Below are 15,339 nucleotides of genomic sequence, written 5' to 3'. Positions count from 1 at the left end.
CAGGTTGGCTGCAGCAGCCAAGTGAGATGAGGAGAGAGTGCCATGGATCACATGGGAATCTGTTGGTCAGGGACTGAACTGTGCCTCCCAAATTCATATGTTGATGCCCCATTTTGAGGGGGGGCCACCAGTAAAGGGCTTTAAGCAATGACAGGAGGATATCTGAAAGGATGACTTGCTTTTGTGTGTAAAATATGGGGGCAAAGTTGAAAGCTCAGAAATCAGTTAGAAAGTTATTACTGTCATCACACAAGTAATGACAGACCACAGTGACAGCAGCAGAGAATATGACGAGAAGCAGCTGAATTCAGAATGCAGTTTGAAGGCAGAGCCAACACAATGTCCTGAGGGTGGAACACAGAGTATGAAGAAAAGATAGGGGTCAAAGGTGGCTCCAGCGCTTTGGGTTGAGTCTCTGGAAGAAAGGAGGTGTCATTCACTAAGTTGAGGAAGATTGTAGAAGCAGCTGAAGTGGGTGACCTAGTTTGGTCCTAAAGTTTTGAAGTTTGAGTTGCCAGGAAATACCCCATGGAGATGTGTGAGGATACTGATGGGATCCCGAGTTCAGGACCATGGTAAAATAGGAAATAAAAGTGTGGAAACCATTAGCATATGCATGGTATTTAGTGAACCAGGACAATCAAATTTCTGAATAATTGTCACATTTTTGAAAGAATGTGTGTGAATCAGCTGGGATCTTTGGTATCCTCCAATATTCAGATTCTCTACAGCAATCTCACTTACAGTCTTCTTTTTTTTTCTCATTGTGCTTTGCTTTACGAATAATATATTTTGCCATTCAAAAATGAGTAAGAGGAGGCACCATCTGTCAATACTCACATATATTTTAACATATTACAGGAATATCCCGATTGCCAGATCTATTGATAGGTTTGCTTATCAGCTATTCCACACTTAGCTATGTGTTGGGTACTGTGTTAACAACCAAGAAACAAAGAAAAAGATGCTTTTCCCAACCTCAGACAGTCATGTATTTTCAACTGTGTGTTGTAAGCATAAGGATAGAGAGATGCCCAGGGAATCAGAGAATCCCAGGCGAAGAGTGCCTGATCCAGCCCACTGAAGCCAGCAAGGGCTTCCCAGAGGAGGTGCCATTGATCTGAAGGGTAGGAAAGTGCAGGTACGTAGAGAAGTTGTTGGGGTTTCAGGGACAGCCAAGCACCAGTGCAGAGTGAAAGAAAGACTCTATGTGTATATCAGGACCACAGGACATGTGGGTCAGTAGGGATCATGTGGGATGCAGAGGTTGATAAAGACATAATGCTGGAAATGGGCCAGGGCATATGTAGCTCCTCAAATTCCTTAATTTTTTAAAATATTTTTTTTTAGTTGTAGATGGACACAATACTTTTATTTTGTTTTATTTGTTTTTTTATGTGGTGCTGAAGATTGAACCCAGTGACTCACATGTGTGAGGCAAGGACTCCACCCCTGAGCCACAACCCCAGCCCTCAAATTCCTTATAAAGGAGCAAGGATTAACTGCTACCTTAGCAGGGAGGTCAGGTAGGAGGGAGTATTGAGTATTTTAGGTGTCAGAGTCAGCTAAGGCAGTAATCCCAAACACTGGAAAATATTTGTGTATATAAGTTTCTTCATATACAACTGACATGAGTAAAAATTTGCAAGGAAACCACTCTTCAACAATAGGGAAATGACCACAAGCACGATGGTGAATCTACCCAATAACAGTCCGTTTATTTAATGGAATATCAGTTACTTAAAATGCTTGATACTGAGATATTCCATACCACAGGAAAATACTGATGGTATGGGTGAAATGAACCAGGCTTATATTTATATGTATAATCTGAAACACAGCAAAAATGTATAATCTAATGACTGAAGCCTGGTGTGGTGGAGCCTGCCTGTAGTCCCAGCTACTCAGGAGGCTGAGGCAGGAAGACTAAGTGCCAGGTCAATCTGGGCAACTTAGCGAGACCCTGTCTCAAAATAAAAAATAAAAAAAGGCTGGGCTGTAGCTCAGTGGTAGAGTGCCCCTAGGTTCATTCCCTAGTACTGCAAATAAATAAATGCATCAACAAATACTGAAAACAATATACCCAAGTGAAGATACATGGTTATTTTTGATATTTCCTCTAATTTCTAAGCTCCATGTCATATGTGTAGGTTTGCTTTAAAATTGAAATTCATGTATACTTCAGTAATCAAAAAGGTGCTTACAAAAGCATGACATTTACTTTTCCATAATAAAAACAATAAATCATGTGTGATAACTTTATTAGAGCTAAATGAGGAGATAATAATCAGTGTTTACTTTGGTTTTATTTTAGAAAACACAGGCTGTCGGCAGTGCTAGGTGAGCAGCATCAGGTTGAATGGCTGGCTGGGAGCTGCAGAGAAGCACGTCCTCTGATGTGGCTTGCAAGCCTCCACTCTTTTCCACACCTGCCATGCACCCCACCCTTCTTTCCACGGTGCCTGTAGTTTGGATCTAGTGCAAAAATGCCCTTAGCATCATAACTTGGCCTGGGTTGAACCTTGTTGCTCACAGCAATCTGCATGACCTGGGGTGGGGGGCACAATGCTGAGGATTGTCTCCTCTTCGCTAATCCACGGGGCTAAAAGCACAGCTCATGCTCTTGAGGAGTTTGGTCAATGTGCTCAACTGTGGAAGACACTAGAGCAGCTGAGGAAGGAGCTTGAGGAATAGGTAAGGGTTTCCCTGGTGGAAGAGGCAGGAAGAAGCATTCCAGGTAGAAGAAATGGTGTGGAAAGTGTCCATCATATTCAGGAAACAGACACAGGCTATCCAGTATGGCCAGAAAATAAATATAGGCGTGTGTGTGTGTGTGTGTGTGTGTGTGTGTGTGTCTGTCTGTCTGTCTGTCTCTGTGTGTGTTATGAAAGGTAAGATTGGAAAGTGAGGATTCTATAGATGGGGTCTGGGAAGTTAGTGAAGAACTTTAAAGTTTACTTTAAGGAGCTTTTCCAACTCCAGTAGGCAAAAGGTAACCATTGAAGTTTAAGCCAAGGAGTGGCCCGATATTTGTAATTGAGCTGGGTATTCAGAGGGGAGTGTAAAGGAGGCTTTGGAAACTGAGAGTAGAGATAAACTCTTCAGACAGGCATGTGAGTTTGAACTAAAGCAATATCATTATCCCTAGTGAGCAAATGCTCTGAGCTGAGTATTATGCCAAACCCTGGGGATGCATTGTGAAAGGTTCCTAGACAAGATCCCTGCACTCAGGAATCTTGCATTGCAGTATCCAGGAGAGGACAGGAAATGTTTGAGTCTGTTTCAGAATCCTCAGGTCATATTAGCTACTCCCTACAATGCTGCAACAAAATGCAACATCCTGATCAGATCATCCTGGATAGAGTGCCTTTCTATAACCTACAACATTCATTCTCTTAATTGTAGCTAAAAAAAAAAAGTCTGATAAATAAACTGGGAAAACATATTTTGGAGTATGACCCCCTCCTTGGCATGTACAATTTGAAGCTCCTGATTTGAGTGGTTCCACCGTGGCCCACCGTGGACAGTCTGCAGTAAGGTGGAGGTTGGAGCTTTAGTCAGATGAGGTGAATGGAGAAGCTGATCTGTGAAGTTTAGGCTGAGCCCAGTGCCATTTTTGTGTGTGATGGAATGCAAGTTACTACCCCATTCTGGGAATTAAGTTCCTCATCTGACACAGGAAGTTGAAACACATCGGCTCTGAGCTTCCTGAGAGCTCTGATTTCATTTGTTTTTCTCAGACATGCTAATTTGAAGGGAATGCATCCAGTGATGTAATGAACTCCTATTAATGTTTTGGATCTATTATGTAATCTAAATGATTTTAGATCTATTAGATCTAAATGTATCATACTTATATTTCCTAACCTTTTACACTTTACCAAATATTTCACATTTATGGCACCACATACTCTTCACAACCACCTTTTAGTCCTGTGTTTACAGGTAAGGGAACGAAGGCAAGTGAAAGAGAGAAATCAAGGCCACACAGCCAACATGTATTAAAGGGAACCTTCAATTGACCTTTTAGCTCCAAAGTGGGGCCTTTTATTTACTTCAAAAGCTCCCTGCTCTCCCTGAGCTCCCATTCCCCTGTTCTAATCAATCCATGTTTAGGATGTAACAACTCAAATAGGATATTAGGTAAGTTAAATGAGTTCAGTTCTAAGGACTCACTAAAAGAGAAGAATGACTACATCTTATCGAACTTAATTTGTGAGCCATCTGGGAGCATTACCTTCAATGGGACACCCAGCGTTAGTGTCCCCAGCTAAGAGACACTGATAAATAAGGACACTGGCATTAGAACCACATTAGGGACATGTGTTAAACACAGGGAGGTGAAGAATCTAGAGACCAGTAAGCTCTGGATGGTCTTTCTGTTTCCCTTGAAAGTGCTTATAGGGAGAGTCATACTTGGCTTAAACAAAGTCTGCTGTCAGACAAAATTCCCATAGAGATGTCCTTCAGAGGACATCATCCTGGAGCAAACTGAACACACTAACCATGTTTGGCACTCAAAGAGTTTAATCCTGGTGATCTGCACTCAAACTCACCCTTGGCATTAGTGACTTTTACCAAATACCTAATTTTGAGTCTGAATTTTTCACCCCTGAAACATAATCATCATTTCCTCGAAGGCTGCTATAAGGACAGATGAGCAAGCTGAGGCTTGGGAGTGGACAGGAGAGGTAAGTGGAGGTTGGCTCATTGCACAAGAGCCAAGTAACAGAGCTTTCTAAAGCTTTGCCCAAGTTTCTGTCTTATTCCATGTTCCTATTCTGCTGTTATATTTGACTTCCACTAAGTTCCTGGCTTCTGTATGTAAGAATTTCTAAGGTCCTTAATTTAACTTTCTCCTAGTGCCTCTTTCTGTGGTTCAGTCTACCCAGCGTCCTCTCTGAATTAACACTGTCTGACTTATTTGCATCTAACACCTAGCTTTCAGGACAGCTCCTCTTTGACTCTGGCTACCTGCATTCAAATATTTCCCTTTGCACTTTAATTATCAATCCTTCCCTTCCGCTCCCCTCCCCTCCCCAATCCTTCCCTCCCCTTCCCCAGTCCTCTCTCCCTTCCCTTCCCTTCCCTTCCCTTCCCTTCCCTTCCCTTCCCTTTCCTTCCTTCCTTCCTTCCTTCCTTCCTTCCTTCCTTCCTTCCTTCCTTCCTTCCTTCCTTCCCAGAAATCTTTACAGGACATCCACACAATTATAGGCTCTAAGGTTTAAGGGAATAGTGGATGAATCACAGATTTCATTCAGAAAGGTCTGGGTTCAACTTTTAGTTCATAAAGTCACCAGCTGTGTGGCTTTGAAAAAACTGACTCACTTTTCTAATCCTCTACTTTACTTATAAATGTGGACAATAGCTTCCTTACATGTTTGGGCTAAGATTTATCATCATTAGCATATTAGGGTGCTCTGTAATTTTTTTTTAAATTCTAAGTGCTAGAAATAAAGATGCATAAAAAAATCCCCCAAATCGTGGTCCTAGAATCATAGGAAAATATAAAGAGTAAAGAAAAATGCAAACAGAAAAATATAAAGTTATCCCTTTGGCTCCATGGGGCATTGGTTCCAGAACCTCTAAAGATACTGAAATCTGTGTACGCTCAAGTTCCTTATAAAAAATGATGAATCATTTGCATGTGACCTGAACAATCCTCAGATATGCTTTAAGTCATCTGTAGATTACTTATACTATCTAAAACAATGTAAGTGCTGGGTAAATAATTGTTATTACTATATTGTTTAGGGAATAATGGCAGAAAAAGTCTGTAAATGCTCAGACATATACAACTTCAACTTCTCTATTATTCATTAGAATGGTTGCATTTGTATATACTTAATTTCATCAGTTGTATCATTTTGAAGTCTCTTAATGATAGCTTTTAGATTTTTTATTTGTAGTTGGCTTTATAATAGGTTGTTTTATTATGTCTACTCTGTTTTTGCTGTTTTGTTTTAAACTGGGTTGAGTAAGAAATGTTTAATCATTCTTTCATAGTTAAATATTTGCCCTTTTTGATCAGCTTTGTAATATTTTTTACTTGTAAGTAATTTTAGTATGTGATCTATTTTAAAAGAAAATACTATACATTTAATTTCTTCAATTTTTTTTTTAGTTTAGGAAAGCAGTACTATGGTAGATCCTGAATAATAAAAAATAAGAGTATCCTTCTTACTAGCTGACTTCAACATATAGTACAAAGCTAAAGAGGAAAAACCAGCATGGAAATGGGGCAGAAAATAATAGACACCTAGACCAATGCAACAGAATAGAAGACAGAGAAATAAATCCACACACTAAAAGTCAACTGATTTTCTGTAAAGGCACGGAGAACAGACATTGAGGAAGTGATGGTTTCTTCAATAAATGGTGCTTGGAAAACTGGATATCCACATTCATGAAAATGAAACTGAACATCTATCTCCACTGCATGTAAATATCCACCCAAAATAAATTAAATTTAAATGTGAGATCCCAAATTTTGAAAGTACTAGAAGAAAATACAGGGGGAATACTTCATGGCATTGGTCTAGGCAATTTTTGAGGGGGGTATAAGACCCAAAAGTACAGGTATAAAAGCAAAAGTAAACTAACTGGATTACATCAAACTAAAAAGCTTCCATACAACAGAGTAAATAACCAACAAAGAGACAACATACAGGATAGGAGAAGATCCTGGCAAACTAAGCACCTTACAAGGGATTCGTATCCAGACCATGTGAGGAAGTCAAGCAACTCAATAGCAAAAGATCAAATAATCCCACTTAAAAATGGGCAAACTACTTGAATCAAGGCATTTTTCAAAAGGAGACATACAATGGGCAATAATATATGAAAAAATCCTCAGCATTACAAGATGAGAGAAATGCAAACAGAAACTATAGTGGGGGCTAGAGTTGTGGCTCAGTGGTAGTGCACTTCTCTAGCATGTGTGAGGTACTGGTTCATCCTTAGCACTACATAAAAATAAATAAATAAATAATATAAAGGTATTATGTCCATCTACAACTAAAAATATTTTAAGAAAACTATAATGTGTTATCACTTCACCTCAATTACTGTTATCAGAAAGATAAAAAAAAAAATAACACTAGCACTACAGGTGGGGAAATGGGAACCCTTATACAATGTCAGTGCAAATGTAAGTTGGTACAGTTCTATGGAAAACAGTTCAGTGGTTCCTGAAAAAATTAAAAATATCAGATGACTCAGCAACCCCACTACTGGGTATTTATATGAATCAAATGAAGTCAGTATATTGGAAGAGATAGCTGCACTTCTGTGTTTATTGTGGCACTATTCAAAATAGCCAAGATATGCAGTCAAGGTAATTGTCCACCAGATGATGACAAGATAAAGAAAATATAGTCTATATACTCAATGGAATATTCAGCTATAAAGAAGAATGAAATCCTGTCATTTGCAAAAACAGAGGACACTACATTAAGTGAAATAAGCCAGATACAGAAACACCAACACTGTATATGATCTCGTTAGTGGTACCTAAAAAAGCTGTTGATCTCATAATATAGAGCCGAATAGTGGTTATAGAGATGAGAGAAGATAGAGGGGAGAAGATGATAGGAAGAGACTGGGAAACAAGAACAAAGTTATTGTTAGGAGGAATGAGTTCTGTTATTCTAAAACACAATAGGGTGACTATAACCAACAATATTACCATGTATGTTTCAAAATTATTAGAAAGTAAGAGGATTTTGAATGTTTTCACTCAAAGAAATGATACACATTAAGATGAAGAATATACTAAATATCATGATCTGATCATTATACAATGTGTATATGTATCAAAATATCACACTGTATCCCATATGTGTATATACACACACACACGAATATATATATATAATTTGTGTCTCATTTGAAGCACAATAAACTTTTTAAAAGCCAACATTCTCGATTGTCCACTTCATTATAAATTCTAAAGCTCAACATTTGATCACCACCTCATAACCAGCATTTATTTCCCTAACTCAGATGTGAGCTAATCTGAGACTGAGGAGACGGAATCAAGTCAGAAGGGTCTCCAACACCCAGAGGAGCTCAGCCTTCACTGGACTCACAGGCAGGTTGGCTATGGGTGTGTCCATTTTACAGCTGAGGACACTGAGGCCCTCAGAGGATAAATAAGCAGATGCAGTCAGCACTCTGGGTTGGTAGTATACACACACTGGTCTTCTGTGTCTTATTCTGTGACTCTCTCCTTTCTCACTATAGCACCATGACACTGTAAACATCCAGAGTTTAAGATACCGTCTTCAGAAGACACAGGAATGGCAGAAGAGACAGGGATGGGGAAACAGATGGACCAGAATAGTCTTTCTGGCACAGTCACATTTATGGGGTTAAATTTATTAAGAATCCAATTTTAAAGTTCAAAACAGTGAGAATTGGAGAGAGGGAATGTGAATGGGTGAGGTCCATGTAGTGAGAAGTCAGGAGAAGCTTTAGGGTAGAGAGAGGCTGAAGTCTTAAGGAAGATGTGGGAAGTACTCTGGGCTGAAAAACAGTTTTAGATTACAAGCTTAAGGGCTGGGGATGTGGCGTAGTGGTAGAGAACTTGCCATGCATGCATGAAGACCTGGGTTCAATCCCCAGTATCTCAAGAAAAAAAGAATAGTTACAACTTTCATTTCTTTTTTGGTGTATCACAGAAAATGAATAGGTTGCCTTATGAAGTAGAGAATCCCCATTATAGAAGCTTATGATTATCTATATCAGTCAGGGATCAACCAGGATAGCAGAAAAATATCACTAGTAGATCATGAATGTATGTATACATGTTTGTGTATACCAACACATATATGCATACACATATAATTAGGTATGTGTACATATATATATATATATATATATACACACACACACACACACACACACACACACACACGCACGCATGCACGTGATCTTCCAGTGATTGATTCTGCTCCTCAAATCAATGAATAAATAATTACATATATATTTAATGATCGTGTGTATTATTTATTTACTAGAGGGATTTGACTTTTTGCAGTTGTGCATGCTGGTTAGGCAGTCCAGGTCTCTTGACTCACATCAGGTACTAGAGTTTGAAGTCTTCTGAGCAGGCCATTAGGAAGGGAAGATGAATATGAATGGAGAGATCAGAAGCAGCCCAGAATGCTTAAGCATGAGCTGAAATCCATGAGAACCAACTGGAATCTTGATTCTCACTGCTTTCCAGATTGCTGATGCTGGTTATCTATATAAGCCAGGATCTCTTGTAAAGGAAGTAAGCATAATTATGTATGTGTGTACAAATGTCCTGTGTGTATACATATACATACATTCAGATATTATCATAAACATATACACATCTTGGATCTTGAGTATTCCCCAAGGGCCCATAGGTTAAAAGCTTGGTCCCCAGGGTGGTGACATTGGGAGGTGGAACCTATAAGATGTGAAGCCTAGTTGGAGGTCTTAGAGTCACTGGGAACATGACCTAGAAGGGTATTATGGGATGCTGGTCCTTTCCTCCCCTCTTTTGCTGCCTGGCCATGAGGAGAGTGATTTTGCCCCACTATGCTCTCTTCCATGGTGCACTGCCTTGCCATTGGCCCAGTCAGCAGGACTAACTAACTGATTATGGACTGCAACCTCCAAAACTGAGCCAAAGTAAACCTTCTCTCTTCATAAAGTGATTATCTCAGGTATTTTGTTATACTGATGGAAAGTTGATTAGCATGCACATTTATTTACATAAGGAGATAGGGAAGCTGAGAAGAATCCAAGCAAAGGGAAAGCAGTTTCAGATCCAGAGATTGCATCAGGCCAACTAGGTGAGTCTGCAGATCTGCAACAGTAGGTGCGCTGCAGAGGGGCTGTCAATTGCCTTCTATCCTTCAAATCTCTCAAGAATCTCCCTGTGGTCCATCTAACTAGAAGCATACAAGAAAATGAATTCTGGGTAATGTCAATCTAGCAAATTGGCATATTAAAAAGCTCCCTCACTCTCTAGGAAAGAATCCCATAGCTGGGAGAGGATTGACTTAGATGCTCTCTGGAGACCTGGCAGAAACTCAGAAACCTGCAGGCCTCTGATTGTTTAGCACCTGGGATGCTCTAGGCAGGGAGGGGGGGCTGTCCATGCACCCATAACTCAGCTTCTGTCTGCTTTTGTTCCTGTTTTACTGAGACCAGATATAGTGAAGGAGAATGTCTTCTCAGCTTCTCCCTTCCTTGTTGCCTAAGATCAAAGCATCTACCCTTTGCCTTTGAAGGATTTATAAGAGTGTGCATTATGACAAACAAAAAGAGTAGCTAACATTATAAATTGAGAAGAGTGTTCGAGACTCTTTTATATGCTTTATCTCATTTGATTCTTACAACAATCTGATATGAAAAGTATTATTGCCACCTCAATTTTATTGATGTGAAAATGAAGCTTAAGGAGATGGATTTGCTCAATGTCAGAAACCATTATGGATTAGAGCAGAGATTTGAATCCCTGAACCCAGTTTTAAAAAGTAAATCCATCATCACCACCAAAAATCATAGATGAAGGGAATCTCCCCATGGTTCCACACCCTCTCTAAGCTTTTAGAGTTGATCTTCCTGGTATCTAGAAATTCTTTTTAAGTTGGAGAATGCATAATTCTATGAGAAGAAAGAGAAAAGGTCAGAGGGTAAATAGAGGGACAATAAGAAAATCAAAACAAATAAGGAGGGACATAGGAATCACCCAAGGGGTAAATTAAGAAAGAGGGAAAAAGAAAGGAAGAATAGCAAGGAAAATTTTGCTTGTTTTATTATTATCTTATTATCTTATTATCCAAATGAAAAGGCACCGTGTCTCACTTCTGAGACTGGAACTGAATATAATGATGGATCCATCTAATTAATACAAGAAATAAATAGCCATCAGCTCAGCTGAACGATTTTGAAAGGTCTGTGACAAAAACAAATCCTCAAAGACACCAAGGAATGGGGACAGTGGCATTGGTATTAGCAATTATTCAGAATGCATTCTGAGCCTTCTCGGACAGGTCAGATCCTAGACCACCAAACAGTTGGCTTAGGAGGAGCTAATGGGGACAGGAGGGCTTTCCCCTGTGTTCACTTCTAGAAGACAACGAGAGCACAGAACACTTTGAGCATCACTGAGTAGACGAAACTGGTGGCTGAAGTAATATAACAGGCTGAGCATGTGTCTCTCACCTTCTGCAGACTGCCTGCCTTGAAGTCCTTCTCCCCTGGGACAGGGCTGCCCACCCTTGAGGTCCAGTTCAAATGGCATCTTCCCTTTCAGCATGCTGCCACGTTGCTTTTCTGGGCTCATTCATGACAGCTCTGTATATTTAGCTCAGCTCCTGGAGGGAAGGCCTGCATCCTGCATGTTTCCATACTGTCATTAATGACAGGACAAGTGCCTGGGAGACACGCTCAGGTTTGGTGTCACTGCACTTCACCCTGACTCCTTAAGCCTGGAAGCCTTTCAAAGGCTTCTCAAAACTCTCTCTTCCTCCATGGACCGTAGTTTATTCTATCATTTTCTCCCTACTCTTGTTTATTTCATCACCATCTCTTCCCAAGAATAGATAAATGACCTTCAAACACCCCTCCACCACTTTCAGTGGTGCATGACATCATTAATGGCACATCTTCAAATGCACGGTGTGTCTCCACTTCAAAGGCCTAGGGCTGTTTCTGGATGGAGAAGTGGTAGTCCTTAGAACTGCACTGGGGATGAAGATCCAGGGTTCCAACCTCCTCCAAGGCCATGCTTCAGGTACAAACCAGAGAGTGGTCTCTCCTTAAAGAAGTTCTCAGAGCAACATTTATTTTTCCTTTGTTGTTGGCTTGGTGATTCACACTTCCTACCTGAATAAACCAACAAAATACTGCCAATGCCTGTTTCCTTGATCCAGGCAGGAACTCTGACCACTGAGCTGCCTCAATGTTTAAAAACCAAGACTTTAATGCAGAATATCCCAATAGACAATGAGGACACCACACATCTGCATGGTCTGTCCATCTTTCAAAGTTCTTCTGGCCACATTAATCTTTGCAATCACAGAAGATAGATATTATTATTCTGTCATTATAAATGGTCCAACAGAGGTTAGGAGAACTAAGCTGGTATGTGTGTGGTGGGATGGGGAACACAGCTGCTTAGGGTCAGCTCAGAATTAAACTCTGAATTCCTGAATCTAGGTAAGGATCATATCTTGGAAAACTTTTCCTCCATTACTCTGGGTGCTTACTGATTTTTAAACTCTGAAGTCATCACATATCTATATATTTCCAACCTCTGTCTATAGGCAGAATGCATTAGAGAGATTTATTAGACAGGCAATCTAGAAAAGATGACTGTTTTTGGAAGCTACTGCTCCCCAGTCCTCCTTGGGTAGAAAACCTTAATTTGTCTTCCCAAATTCACTCTACCTTGGAGAATAGTGTTGGATGGAAAAGCAATAATAAAAGACCAAATTCAGTCCAGCTTCAAATGATCAGCCTCTTCTCTCCATTGTGGTAAATTATAGACTTCCCCCAGGTCCAGCAGTTACCTACATGACTGGCAAACTCATCTGAATAACCTGGCCAGCCTAGCAGGGGCGAGGGCTCTCCCACTACAACCCACATTTCTCATTTAACTCCACTCATTAGAGGAGGCTGGGTCACGAGTCAGCTGAACGTGTCAATAAGTCACCAAGGAAATGCAAGAATTGACAGCTGAGAAATCCCAGCCCCCTCTCTCATCCACTGCAGAAACTCTCAGAAAAAAAAAAAGGGTTCTCAGCCTCCTCGCCAGGTCACTTAAATGAGTAGTGACATTTGAGTCCCTCAGAGTAATTAATTTCCTCTGTCTCCAATAGTGCCTCATATTTTTAATGAATTTTTACAGGTCTCAGATCTTCCAGCCTCCCAGCTCCCTCTCCAGTCCCTTGTTCCCTGAGGTCCCATAACAAATCGCTCCCACTCATATTTGCCTTGCAAACTCACATAAACTGGAAATGATAAATACATTATCTGGGCTTTTTAACGGACCATTGTTTAATTTTCTATGCTTGTCTGGCTGGGGAAGAGATGAATATTACCTTGTGGAGAATAAGATTTCTATTCCATTTAAGGGGGGGGGGGGTTNNNNTAAGGGGGGGGGGGTTAGGGGAAATCTATGACAGAAAAGCAACACTCTGTTCATCCTAATAGGCAGTGCTGCTAATTAAAAGTGTTGGAAGAGACATCCATCCACCAGTATGTGATTCATTCAGCATTATCCCCAGTAAACAAGAAATAGATATTGGAATGAATGTTTCTAATTTGTCAAAAGAATAGTCATTTTCAATTGTGCCTCCCTGGCTGCTGTTCGAAGTACATAATTCAGTGTTGCCATCATTTAAAAGTTTAGGACCTCAGAATAATAGTACTTGTCCCTTAAGCTCATAAATCTCCAAGTCTGTTTCTTATGCAAAAACATCTATCTTTACTTTATTTTTCACAATTGAGAATGGTTTCTTTTGTTGGTAAATATATTGAGATGGAAGGCAATTGAGAAAAGAGAGCTAACATAGTTGGTTTTAAAATCAAATCAATGAGAGATGATGTATTAAAAGAGGCTAAAATCGAGGCAGGAAAACTTGAGGATCCTAAAGACAATAACTAGGTACTTCTAGAAAAGTAGAAAGAGAATCAATATTATTTCTCCAACAACAACACAAAGTGGACCAGAGAAAAGCCACCTTCTGCAATAATTCTCAAAGTCTCCATGAACCCTCTAACATGTTTCAAGAAACCGACACAAAGCACAAAATCCATCGCTTCACAAAGACCAGAGATATTGGTGAGCTATTTTCCCAAAAAGAAAGAAAGAGTTTCGTTGCGTCAGCCAGATTCAGCCAGACTCAAATCTTTACCTTTATGTTGTGCAAAACAGTTGTTCAATCATGAAGACGTGGAGCCAGGATTCGCCACCATGTCTGATTGATTGCTGAAAACAAATAAAAAATGATATTAATAAAAGGAAAACATTAATTGTTTCATGGTCTTGTTTTTCTACTCTTTTTCATCCAAGAAATACATAGCTTCCTCCCCTATACCAGGCCCTGGGAATATAGAAATGGATAAAATGAAAACACCTCCTACCAAAATACCAACCAACCAAACAACAACAAAACAAGTACAGCCCACTGTGTTAGGCAAGAGGTAGTCACAGAATGCCTCTTTAGAGGGAGTCAGGATGTGTGTGTGTGTGTGTGTGTGTGTGTGTGTCTTTCCGAGACAAACGTATAAACACATCTACACATACATGGAAGAACATAAGAATTCTTAAAGTGCTTCCTCACATTTGTCATTCTTCTGACTCTTTGAAGGGCTTGAGCTCTTGCCTCAAGATCAGTAAAGAAGTGGGCACTGGAGAAAATGTCAAGAGTCTTACAAGTGATCCTATTCTTTAGTCTGAAATTCACCCTCTGGATTTCTTAAGGAAGCAATCACGAATGCAGGCCAATATTTATACACAGATTCATCATATTGTTATTTGTAAGAAGGAAGGAACCAATAAAAGGATGACATAGTGAATGTTAGTATTTCTGCATAGAACAGTATTATGCACTTGAAAAATAATTGAAAAGTTTGCAAGATATAAGGAATATATTTTATACAAGAAGATTATTGATAAAGCTCAAACTCATCCATGTAAGAATCAGTCTTAAAAATAAAAGTGGTTATCTTTTTAGTATGATTATAGGCTGTTCTTCTGTTTTTTTATACATTCCAAAAATTCTACAAAGATCATGCAATTTTTTTCCAGATAGAAATAAATAGAAGCATCAACCTCAATATCATAATTTCTGGGCCACTCCCTCCACACCCCCTATGGAGCTGGGGATGCCCTGTTCTAGGATTCCCCAGTCACACTCCATTCTCAAGGCAACACTACACTGGAAATGCACATTTCCACCCCTTCCTCCCTCTAGTTGGGAGCTCCTCTGATGAAGTTGTCATCCCTTATTAACCTTGGCCTCCCATGAACCTAACACTGATACTGGCATGCAGCTGTCACTCAATCAATGCTTGCTGCATAAAGGAAGAAACGAGTGAGTAAATGAATACAGGAAGAACTTTTAATCAATGGGACTGACTAAAACTGCATTAAGAAAATTGTTCATTCAAAATAATCATGGATACACAATGGAGTATTACTCTGCATTAAAAAATGACAAAATCACAGAATTTGCAGGGAAATGGATGGCATTAGAGCAGATTATGCTAAGTGAAGCTAGCCAATCCCTAAAAAAACAAATGCCAAATGTCTTCTTTGATATAAGGAGAGTAACTAAGATCAGAGTAGGG

General features: G+C 39.7%; 1 protein-coding gene across 5 annotated transcripts in view; it reads right to left on the bottom strand.

Moving 5' to 3' along the window:
- Dab1 (DAB adaptor protein 1) overlaps window positions 1–15,339 on the bottom strand; it is a 1,139,889-nt gene that overhangs the window by 597,520 nt on the left and 527,030 nt on the right. For all 5 annotated transcript variants that reach the window (XM_048815305.1, XM_048815307.1, XM_048815306.1 and 2 more), the window contains exon 3: window positions 13,902–13,975. The gene's annotated coding sequence lies outside the window, so the exon portion shown is untranslated. The remainder of the gene's footprint in view (window positions 1–13,901; window positions 13,976–15,339) is intronic.

Source organism: Marmota marmota, unplaced genomic scaffold (assembly GCF_001458135.2).
Source record: "Marmota marmota marmota unplaced genomic scaffold, marMar, whole genome shotgun sequence".
Classification (NCBI taxonomy): domain Eukaryota; kingdom Metazoa; phylum Chordata; class Mammalia; order Rodentia; family Sciuridae; genus Marmota; species Marmota marmota.
This window is presented reverse-complemented; position numbering and strand designations above follow the sequence as displayed.